Raw genomic sequence first — 13,035 nt, 5'->3', positions numbered from 1 at the left:
AATGGGCAGCATGGGATAAATGCACAACATGGTATGTATGGATAGCATGGTATGTACGGACATCATGGTATGTATGGACAGTAAGGCTTTCATGGGAAGCAAGGCCCCAATGATCTCCGTGACAAGATCATTCTCATTAATTACAATGGGAAGTCCCCATCTCCCCATTGGATTTGGAAGAACTAACTTCCAAATTAGAGTCCTATTTCAATATCTACCCCCACACGGATGATTAGAAAATTATCTTTGCATCTCTCCACTTGGAAGAGTTTGCCCACACATGGTGGTGCTATATCAGTTGAAAGAATCATCAATTTATTGATTGGTAAAACTTTAAAATGCACATGGTTTAAGTATTTTTATCCCCCATGGAAATAGAGCGGTTGGCACAATGATGGTACACTTGATCAATTTAATCTCACCATGCGAGAGTACACAAATCAATTTATGAACTTGACCATATATGTGGAGAGCATTAGTGATAATACAAAATTGTACAAGTATGTCTATATGGGTTGGAACCTAGCCTATTCATGGATGTCATGGCTCAAAATTCTACTACCCTATTTGATGCAATTGAATTGGTTGAAATATATGGAAGAAAGTATCGTAAAAATGAGAATTTTTAGCAAGGTTATGGATTGCCTTAGAGGGAGTTCATGACAATGCTAATTTTTGGCTAATTACAAAAAACCAACTCAAAAGGGAGTTTAAGAAATGCTCATAGATATTTGTCTTGCACTTGAATAAGGCTAGTTTAGATCAGACCTCCAAAGCATATAAGGATTCAGCCTTGCTAGCTTTACTTGAGCAGTATAGTGATTTGTTTTTGATGCATACATTCCTTCCCCCTAAGAGGCAAGTGGACCACCCACTTGATTTAGAGCCCCATTCCAAGTTAGTGAACAAGCCACCTTATAGACTCTCCAAGTGTGAACGTGAAGAAGTTGTAAAAGAAGTCAATGAGTTACTTGAGATGGTTTTTATTGAATCGAGTTCTTCCCCTTATGCATCTCTAGTCCTATTAGTCAAGAAGAAATATGGCTCGTTCTGCATGTGCATTGACTATAGGGACTCGAACAAAATTATAGTTAAGAATCGGTATCCCATCCCAAAAATTGATGACTTGTTGGATGAGTTAAAAGGGGTGTGATTCTTCACTAAGATTGATCTGCACTCTAGCTACCATTAGATACGCATAAGGGAGGGTGATAATATCAAAACAACTTTTAGGACTCATCATGGGCTTTATCATTTTTTGGTGATGCTTTTTGTTTTGACTAATGTCTCCACCACATTTTAGAGCCTCATGAATAAAATCCTCCACTCCTTCTTGTTCAAGTTCGTGCTTGTTTTCTTTGATGACATTCTCATTTACAACAAGTCATAAGAGGAGCACTTGGCATATGTTAGAAGGGTGTTTGATATCTTAAGAGAGTATCAACTCTTTGCTAAGGAAAGTAAGTGTATCTTCATGCAAAAATGAATGGAGTACTTGGGACACATTGTTAGCAAGAATTGCATGTAATAACATATTAGAGAATTTGGGAATCTCCCAAGTTCCACTTTCAAATAAGAAGTAAAGATTTGACCAAATGGCTAAACCTTAATCCCATATTTGACGATGGGATTTGGGGGGATTGCTTATATAGTATCTAGGAAAAATTTCACCTTCAAGTAAGGGGATAAGTTTTGACTAGGTGTCCAAATATTAGTCACATTAGGAATTCCCAAACTTTATGAAAATTCACAAATTCCTGAATATGTGGTTGTACAGGCTGACCCCAAGAAGGTGCGATGTGTAAAGGACTAGTCCACACCATATATCATTACTTCATTACGTGGTTTCCTTGGTCTCTCTTCATTTTATAGATGCTTCACTAAGCATTACACCACCATTGCAACATTTTTGACTGATTGATTAAAGAAGAAATCATTCTTTTGGGATGCTACTACTGATCACAGCTTTATATAGTTAAAGGAAATGCTTACTTCAACTTTATACTACTGACTCCTAAGCAAACGAGATGGGTGGCAACCTTGTAAAACTATAATTTTGACATCTCTCACACTCAAGACAAAGATAACATCGTGCTTGATTCACTCTTATGGATGTGGGCATGCAGAGTATATTCCATTTCAGAGTTGCATAGTGATTGGATCGAGGAACTTCAGGAAATTATATTTTTGGATAATGATTGAAAACTCCCAATATCAGCTCAAACATGGACTTATTTGTGTTAAAATATTGAGAATGCATGCTATGATCACTGAAGAGTAGATAGACAATCATAATGAAGCATAAGAATTGACAAAGAAGAACAACTGATATTATCCAAGCATAATGCAAGTATAACTGATGAGAATGACTGACTGAATGAGTGTGGGATGAGTGCCTTTTATAGGCTTACGGTAGGTGGTGTTGGTAGGTGGAGAAAAGTGGAAAGGGACCATGGTAATCACCAATAGTGGTTTTAATAAACCATGCATACATGACCTAGTCTAAGACTTTATTTGCAGTATGTTTCTTTGCCTTGTTTGTTCCATACAAAGAGGCTATGGTGGATGTGATTGCACATTTCTCAACACCCCTCCTCAATCACAACTAGAAAAGACACTGAGTATACAGAGGCTGTCGTGAGTAGAACCTTGCTAAGTGTAGACATGGAAGAAAAAAGGACAACCATACAAAGCTAGAGGCTATTACAAGGCCTCACTAAGTGTGTACAGGCTACATGAGGAGTATAGGAGCTTATGGTGGGAACATTAGGCAAGTCCACATGTTAAACTTTAAAAAAGTCTATCAAGAAATGAGCTATAAAAGAGGGACTGGTGAGTCTTATCCTTTTGTTCTTGGGGTTCTTCTTCTCGTTCTTCTTCAATGTTGTCTTCATCTTCTTTGATTGTAGAAAGATATGCTCATTGAGACCTTTTCTTAGCATTGAAAAATTTCTCAATATGCCCAGTTTTCTTACAAAAATCACAGACTATGCTCTTCTTCCCTTTCACATAGAGGAGTTGTTGGTCTCCTCTTGGGATGCTTGTTTCTCCCTTGTTCTTGATCTTCTTTTCCTCTTCCAAGAGAGAGGCTTTGATGTCCACAAGTTTTGACTTTGGCATGTTAATTAATGTGGTAGACACATTATCAAACTCAGGTGGAAGACTTTTGAGAAGCACTCCAATGTAAATGTCTTCATCCATCTTCAAGTTGATTCCTGCAAGTTGTGTCAACAAGCTTTCCATATAATTCAAATGAGTTGCAAGTGAGGTATTACTTGCATGCCAAGCCTAAAAAATTCAATCAATAAACCGTATTTTGAGGATTTGGAATGAGCTCCAAATAGAGTTTCTAATCAATCCCATGTCGCGTAAGAAGTTTCACAATCATCAACATGATGAATGTAGCTGTCATCAAGTTCGAGCTTGATAATAGCTTGAGCCTTATCATCATTTTTATCCCATATGACTGAAAGTGTAGCTTCCCTTGGTTTCTTCTCTTGACCACTTGTGATTGACCACAAGCCTTTCTTCATTAGGATCAGTTTTTACCATGTATGGAATCCAACACCATTGAATCGGGATGTCAATGAGTCCTTTCCCAGTTTGAGATTGCAAGATCAACAACAAATTAGCTCCAAAAAATTCAAATTTCAGTTGAGCACAAGTGCCAAGAAGCACTAAGGTGATTAGTATCAAGAGATACTAGGTGATTTGGTGACTATTATACCCTTGAACTTGCAATCTTCAAGATCTTGCAAGTCCAAGTCTTCCCCTCCTTGATTTGATGTTGGAGTTGCAAAAAAAAAGAAGAAGATCAGAGGCAAAACTGATTGTGTTAAATGACATAAGTGCTAAAAGCACTAGATGAGTATTAATGGACACCGTTCTTGTATTTTCTTGGATTGAACTTGAATCTTCAAAAAATGTCTCATTCTTGTTGGTTCGATGCTTCAAATATTACTGAAAACTGAGTAATAACTCTAGCCCGTGGCAAACAACTCCATTTGACTCAAAAACTGAGAAAATGAAGGGAAATAGAAGCTTGATGTTGAAGGAGCTATGGCTTCTCAGTTAGGGTTCTAGCAGCCGTCTGATTTTTTGTTGATTGCAACACATAGACTTAATAATTTTACAAACCCTCTGAGTTGGAGATATCTTGATTGTGGGGCTTCAAGTCCCCTATGGCTGTGGGCATCATCATCATGCGTGCAGGTAGAATCGATGGTACGAATTGCAGATGGTGCAAATTGGCTTGCGATTGAGATTCCACACAATGCTGGACAGTAGAACCACCAATGTCAGGGTTTGACGTGATGGGCAGGAGTGCTGCAACTCTGATTTGTCACATGGTATCAGAGCTGCCTTTGATCTTCTCAGCTTCCTGTACCCTCAGCCTCACTAAGTGCACAAGATTGTCCATCATCTTCATCTTTTACCTCTTGCCTCCATAGCCAAACCAGACCCACCTCTGATGGAGGACTCGGGGAGAATGAAGGAAGAGGTTTCAGCTCATGGTTCCTTCTGAGGAACTCTTTAGCAACTCTCAAGGCGACTCAGCCTGGCACAACAAAGGTTGAGATTAGTCGATGTGGTGGATGACATTGCAAAAATCGCAGATTTGGTGCAGTTTTCGCAGGCGACCTAATTCAAGCTAAAGCACGTCTGGTACAGGGTGCAATAATGGCGGCTACCTTAGGGCTATTGTAGCTCCTATAGAGGACTATACTCACCTAAGAGGGTTTGTCCTAATTCATCTCCTATAGCCTACAATGATCAAAACCCTAATTGTGGGTCTCTAGCAACCATAACCAGGAGCTTCAAGCTTCATCCATTTTCAAAAATTTTCAATGTTTGGTCATCAACAGTGATTTTAATCACTGAGTTAGCTCTTCCAGAGTGAGTTATGAACTTGGGAACTTCATTTTAGTGGTTTCTCTACTCGAAGGGTCATCATCAAGACCGACATTTATCATCTCTAGCAACATGAGCTACAGATGAGTGCTTGTAAGCACTAAGGCACATTGCCTAATCATCATTGCTGCTAATACTTATATAATCTGAATGTTTTTCATCAGGAAAATAAAACAACTAAGTACCCTACATCAAGTTGTAAGGCTATGTGTACAACTATAAACACATAGACCATCATACACTAGAAGTGTATTGCATATCTTGAGTGATTTCTTCTTCAGTATATTGGTCAATGAAATTAGAGGGATGAATGTCATTGTACTCTCCTCAGAATCATCAGCAACAAGCATTGAAATCATAGACCGTCCTTGTCCTACACAAGGTTCATCCACTGTAAACCATACCACAAAGAGGAGCCCGAAGTCTAGTCTAGGTTCAACTCATTGAAGCCTAAAAAGACCATTAAACCTCGAAAGAAGCTTGCCCCTAAGAAAGGACCACCAAAGTCATATTTTGAAATATTACATATGTATGATTTTCAGCCCTTCTCCTCATTACAACTTTGAATTGCTTCCACATTTAGTGGCAAACTTGTAAGGGACTAGGCACTACCCTTGTTCTAACAAGTGGTAAGACCTTCCCAATGGCCACAACATATGCTGATGTCCATCCTCAAATTCGAAAAATTGATGGCAAAGATTTCCACCCATGGTAGGTACTTGCCAAGTATAAAATGATAGAGAGAGGGTATTGGCCTCTCATTCAAGGCACTAGAGCTGTTAACTCTGCAAATCTAGTTGATATAGAGGATGACCAATGTGCCCAGGCAATCATTATGTTACACTTAGATGAGTCATTGATTCATCATGTTGATCAACTAAATACTGCTAAAGATAAATGGGATGAGCTTGAAAAGCTCTATAGAGCCACTGGTAAAAATACTAAAATCTTCCTTAAAATTGAATTCTTTAGCTTGGAATATCGATCAAGAGAAGACTTGGGAAAATTCATCTCTCACATGAAGGGACTTATGGCACAGCTTGCCTCAGTACAAGCTCCAATACATGAAGAAGATGCTATAGTTATTCTCCTAAAAGCTGTAAAATAAGTGTTTCCTACTCTTGTAACCACTCTTACCAACATTGCAGATCCTACATTGGCAAGTATCATCCAATCCTGTTTGGATGAAGAAAAGAGGAACCACAAAGAAAGCAGCAACAGTCAGGTATCTTCAACTTCCCGTGATCAAGTATTGGTCCATACAACTCTCACTAGATGTTCTTTCTGTAAGAAAAAAGGACATCTTGTAAACAACTGTTGGAAGAAGTATCCCGAGAAAATGAAATGTAACAAATGCAAGAAGACAGGGCATATCACTAGTAAATGCCCCAATGCTCCTGATATACCCTAAGAACTGGTGACCAATTATGCCTCCAATTTATCTGAAGATCGACTTTTTTGAGTCTTTAAACCATCTACCTAAAAACACTATTGTAGCCTGATTTATAAAGGCATCCCGACTGTTTAAAGAGGGGGGACATCTTACATGGTCACATAAGTGACTCAAAGTCATGATTAACACAAAGATATGCCCCTTGATGGTTGCAAAAGACAATTAGCCTTTGCAAATGTTGTGGTTTCTTGCCTCCAATTCATTTCGAGTAGCAATGTGCTCCTTGTGCTTCATATTAATTTTCTCTATTGAAAAGCCAAATGAATAGGAAATTGAACTCATTTAAACAAGACAAGTAACTTGTCATGCGGCCCCCTGAAGCCTTTGATGAGCCTCTGCAAGCAATGTAGGCTAGTTGACGCCGTTGATGAGCTTCTCCAAGGCAATGTAGGCAGGCAGTAACAAAGGAGATAATTGCTAGGGAGAGATATATTGATCAAGAAAGCCATTAAACCTTCACAATAGGTGTCCAAAATTGACACACACTCTATTAATGACTACAGATCTGACTGAATCAGAGATCCATTTGAGGTTCTGATCAATTTAAGGTATTGTCATGGAGAAGACTGGGGAGAGGTTGCTGAAAATACCATAGATACTGGAAAGAAGCCCTGAAGAAGAATAATAATAATAAAAGTTTGCTCTCTAAAGCCTCTTCAATAATGGTGCTCCATCTAATGACCAAGAGATAAGGAATCTTTGCCCCATAGTTTGGCTAAGAAAAATGGTTAGTAGAGAAGGATCTTGAAGGATTTCTTAGCAGCCACCATTGAAGCTTAAGGAAAAAGCTTGGAATAGAGAAAAGAGAAGCTCCCTTTTGAAAAGTAACTAGAGTTTAACCCTTAGCTAAGCCCTGTTAACTCTCATTTAACCTAGTTACCTCTAGATTACATGAAATTTTGATGAGGACCTACTACTTTAGCCTACCGCCGCCATATCTGACCTTGAAGATCTCCAGATGTAGTTTCCTACTAACTGTAGATGGTTTGCAACCCTCCACTAGTCATTGTCTTTGTCAAGTACTTATATGAAATTGAGTTTGTTGGAGAAAAAATGGATAAAAATAGAAGGAAAAATGGACCAAAGACCAAAGCTCTGATACCAATTGTCAGAGAGTGGACTGGAGAGAGAGGAGGAGAGAGAAGACTGTAGAAGAGAGAGAAATAGAGTGATGAGGAGAGAGAAAGACTAGAATAGAAGAGAGAAAGACAGGAAAGAGAAAGAAGCCATTGAAGTTGTGAGCAAGGAGAGAGAATGACATTAATGTATTAATGTGTCAACAAGATAGGCAAAACATGTCCTCTCCTTTTATACCAATGTCAATGTGACATGGCATAACATCAATATTATTTTCATACTAAATCCTTATTTTTCCCAGTTTCTTACATCAAAAGGTCAATGAATCAATGAATCTCAATGTATTAAATCTCAAGATAAATACAAATCTCAATGAATCAAAGCTCTATGTATTGATAGAACCTAAGAATATAAACAAAATCCTTGTGTGAGACTACTAACGCTATATTAGAGAATTTGGGAATCTCCCAAGTTTCACACTCAAATTAGAAATAAAGATTTGACCATGTGGTTAAATTTGCTATATAGTATCTAGAAAAAGTTTCGGATTCAAGGAAGGGGGTAAAAAATTGACCATGTGACCAAATATTGACCATCCTATAGATTCCCAAAGTATATGAAAATTCCCAAACTCCCTAATATAGTGTTTACTTGAAAGTTATCTCCAAGCATTAGATCTCCTGGAGCTCCTTCGTAGACCAAAAATGAGCACCAAACATTAACTTCTTCTCTACTACTCAAATTGCAAATCTGATGGTTCTGTTGGCTTCAAAAGGGAGGTCAAACTGCAGGACACCTGTTTAGAATTCTCCTAGATTGCTCCTTCTTCTTCTCCTAGTTCTCGGAGTGTTTTTTGTTGCTTGTAAATTGTGATCATGCACTATATGAATTCAGAAGCCCTTATTTTGCATGAGATCTTGGAACCTTCAAGAAAACCCATTCACTCTTGCCAATTCCACATATCTTCTTTTCTCATCCGCATAAGATTTCATTGCCTCTTGAGACTTTTAAATATTATACTTGCATTGCTTCATAAGAGCCTCCATATTCTCTAACTCTTCATCATCATGAGCACAAGGATTCACATAGGGAAGACACTTGAACTTTGTAACCATACAATGCTTTGAAAGGAGACATTCTGATACTCATGTAATGAGTGTTATTATAGAAAAACTCCATAAGGTGAAGCCAATTGGAAAAAGTGTCACAAATAAACCTCTATCCCTTTATTAACCCTTTCAATTTGGCCGTCTATTTGTGGATGATAAGTGGTCCTAAGAGTCAAAATAGTCCCCATAAAAGAGAACAAACTCTTCTTACCTTGAGAAGACACAATTTTTTGCAAAGGAAAGCAAGTGTAATTTTACGACTGATGAGGTAGAATACTTGGATCATATAGTTGGTGAGAAAGGAATTATGGTTGATCCAAAGAAGGTCCAGTGCATCAAGGATTATCCCATACCACATAATTCTACTTCATTGCAAGGATTTCTTGGATTATCTTCTTTCTATAGGAGATTCATCAAGAATTATGCCCATGTAGCAACTCCTCTCACTAACAGATTAAAAAAGAAAGCTTTCTTTTGGGATGCTACAGCCACTATGAGTTTCAATGAGCTGAAAAGTCTTCTCATCTCAACACCTATCTTAGTGTGCCCAGACTTTTCCAAGGAGTTCACTATATTTGCTAAGGCTAGTGGCAGAGGTATTGGGGCTGTTTTATGCTAAGACCATGGTGTTATTGCTTATGAAAGTAGGAAGTTGGATGATAAAGAAAGAGAACTCCACGTCTATGAGCAAGAAATGTTAGCTATTCTTCACGAATCAAGAAGTGGCACCACTACATTTATGGCAACCATTTTAAGGTGAAGAGCGACCATCGTGTGGTGAAGTATTTTCTCTCTCAGCCAAATCTCTCCCCCAAACAAAGACAATGGTTAGTTACACTTCAGGGATATGATTTTGAGATTTCTTATATGGCAGGAAAAGATAATGTAGTGGCAAATGCCTTATCTAGGATGTGGGCATGTTTCGTTTCTACCATCTCTACCATACATAAGGATTGGATCCATGACATTCAAGAAGAATATCTTTTAGATGAGCACACTGCCAATATTATGAAGAAATTACAACAAGATGATGGATTTGAATTCCCAATTTCAAATGGAAAAATGGACTTATTTGGTATAAAGGGAGAGTATACTTGACCCCTCAGTCATCATTTAGATCTTGAATTTTATAGGAGATGCATTCTTCTCCTTTGGAAGGACATATTGGATTGTTTAAAATCTTTGACAAGATCCATAAATGTTTCTATTGGAAGGGACTTTGAAAATATGTCAAGGAGTATGTGATATAATGCTTACCATGCTAGCAGAATAAAGATTCAAATTTATTGCCTAGTGGTCTACTTTAGCCTTTGCCTATCCCACATGGTAAATGGATTGATATCAGCATGGATTTTATTATAGGACTTCCTACCACTAAGCAGGGTTGGAATAGCATTTTTGTTGTGGTTGATCGTGTTATAAAATCAGCCCACTTCTTACCTACCAAGATCCAATATTACAAATAGGTGGCAGATCAGTTCATGGAAGAAATTTTCAGGCTTCATGGATTACCTATGAAGATTGTTTCTGACAGGGATTCAAAGTTCATGGGGAATTTTTTGAAAAGCCTTTTTACTTTCATGGGTACCAAACTAACTCCAAGTACTTCCTACCATCCACAAATAGATGGCTAAACTGAAAGGGTAAATAAATGGTTAGAAATCTACCTCAGACACTTTGCCCATGATGATACACAGAATGCATGGGATCATTGGATTCATCTTGTGGAGTTCTATTACAAATATACTCATCACATGAGTATTGGAATGTCACCATTTGAGGCATTGTATGGATATAAAGTACAAGTACCTTCAGCATTGTTTCACGATGAAGTGAATCCTCTTGTTTGAGAAGAGTTGGAAAAGATGGAACCCTTAATGAAGGAATGCAAAGAAAATATCAAGAAAGCACAAGAGACAATGAAATTACATGCGGATGATAAAAGAAGGGATGTGGATTTTGAAGAAGGAGAATGGGTATTTTTGAAAGTACCTAAGTCTCGTTATGCTTCTCTCAAGTGTGGACATAATAAGCTTGCTCATCGCTATTATGGTCCATATCAAATCACAAAGAAAGTTGGAGATCTTGCTTACCAACTTGATTTGCCTTTAACCACATGCATTCACAATGTTTTTCATGTGTCTCAACTCAATAAATACTTTGGCCCTGACATACAAGTTCTTGAAGAACTACCTCCTCTTGATGAAAATGGCTTAATCATCTATGAGCCCGAAAGGATTATTGGACGAGAGAGAGAAGGTTCTAAGGAACTGTATTGTTATGGAATATCTTGTCAAGTGGAAGGGTTTACCTATGGAAGAATCGTCTTGGCAACATGCTTCATATTTAGATTAGTTTCCATGGCTTCTTCAAGAAGATAATTAGTTCATTGCACAGTGGACAGCTTGCTATTATAATTTTCAGTCATAAAAATAATTGACCTATCGATATCAAATTGGATTTTGATCATATGGATGGATACCTTATGAAATATACTTCATTGATATATCTCATATGCGTCATTCTGACATTTCTATCCAAAGTTATGGGTCATTTACTATCACTACCCTGTTCAGGACAGCATTCCAGATTTCCACTGTTTTGAGCTTATTTTGGAGATTCTTGTCCTTTCAACCTTCAAAGTTTTGAGGACAAAACTTTTGGGCATGGATGGATTGTAATAAAGCAATTTTCATGCTACCTTAGTTAGGTAATTAGCCTATTCTAAACTAGAGTATAAAAGGCAAGAGGGTGCCAATGTAAATTATCTTGGTCAATAATTTTCAGATCTCCACTTCTTGGAGCTTGAAGGTAATTCCTTCCCCACCTTTGTAAGGGATGAGTTCCTTGCAGCAATTGTCATCAATTGATTCTCAAGCTACCATGGCTTCAACATCTCTTGTAATTCTTGGTTATAAGACATATTGAATAAAGAAATGGCAAGCTATGGTTCTCAACATTCCTTGTTAGTCTTTGTGTAATTTCCATTGAAGAGGCAACTTTCATTACAAAAACACCCTCATGACCCACAGTAGGGAAAAAATGCATCTCTTTCATGATCTTTTGTGTGAAGGGAGAACTATGGGGGATGAAAATCTTGCCATGGGACCAAATTGTTGAGAAATGTGCAATCATATCCACCATAGCCTCTTTGTATGGAACAAACAAGGCAAAGAAACATACTGCAAATAAAGCCTTAGACTAGGTCATGTATGCATGGTTTATTAAAACCTCTGTTGGTGAATACCATGGTCCCTTTCTGCTTTTCTCCACCTATCAATACCACCATCTGCCAAGCTAGGTTTAGGGTTTCCCCTGCCCCTAAGGCTATTCACATCTGCCCTTATGCACCCTGGCTTATAGTGGGTTCCTATGCCTATCTTCTAACATCTACAAGATCGTAAGAATAGGGAAGAATAAATCCACAGCATTACTGGCTAATCTTGAGGGAGTGGAATTGAAAAATAAGGTTAATCTTAATAAGATTAAACCTTATTATCTCTAAATGCACTAACAAAATAAATGCCTTGTAGGTCAATACTGGGCTGATCAAGAACTTGCAAGAGATGGAAGAGGTTGATGGGGCGGTTGATTCCTTATTTGGAACACCCATACTTGGAGCAGAGATATCATCAGGGAAAGCTTATTTGATGGAGTAAAGGATATAAAGTGATTGAGCAAGAGGGCCGATTGGGAAATCAAAGTCTTCTGTCATCACTGCATATGAATCTTGACAAGCATCCATGTTGCATTCAATGAAGAGGGTGGGATGGAGCCTTCATTACATCCTCTGAACATGCTCAATTTTGATTATCATAACTATGAGTAGAATTGACAATGACTGGTTGTGTGAACCCATTGTGGACGTACACAATGTACTTTGATGGAGTGTCCAGGGGTCCCAACAAGAAAGGGAGTATAGGGGTAGTTATTAAAGACCCCCGACGTAGAGTCGTAATGAAATTATCAGTTTATCTGAGGGTTGGATTTACCAATAACATGGCGGAATACAAAGCCTTAATCATGGGGTTAAATATTGCTAAGAAAGGTGGTATCCGTCAGTTGTTAGTAAAGGGGGATTCCCAGTTGGTATTGAACCAATTAAATGGGACATACACAGTTCAAAATCCTATTCTCTCTATGTATTATCACACTGATATGACCCTGCTCGACGAGTTTGAGAGAGTGTCTCTTCACTTGGTTCCACATTATCGGAATCATCTTGCGGACTCATTAGCAAACTTTGCTTATTATGAGGAAGAAATTTTCTTTAACTGTGGTCCTAGTTTGGATATCTCTATGGATGATGAGATAGAACCTTGTCGATTATGGGGGCTTTTATCAGAACTTGCCCTATATGGCAGGTGATGGTTAGTGTGGGTAATGCAAAGGGTGGTCGAGACCCATTTGCCTTTGTTATCTTGGACCCATAGGTTGGTTAGACGACATGTTATGCGTACACCTCTTACTATCTATGCAGGAGGG

Source organism: Lygodium microphyllum, chromosome 20 (genome assembly GCF_053477565.2).
Source record: "Lygodium microphyllum isolate KBCC chromosome 20, Lygodium_microphyllum_v1.1.10, whole genome shotgun sequence".
Lineage (NCBI taxonomy): Eukaryota > Viridiplantae > Streptophyta > Polypodiopsida > Schizaeales > Lygodiaceae > Lygodium > Lygodium microphyllum.
Note: the sequence above shows the minus strand (reverse complement) of the source record.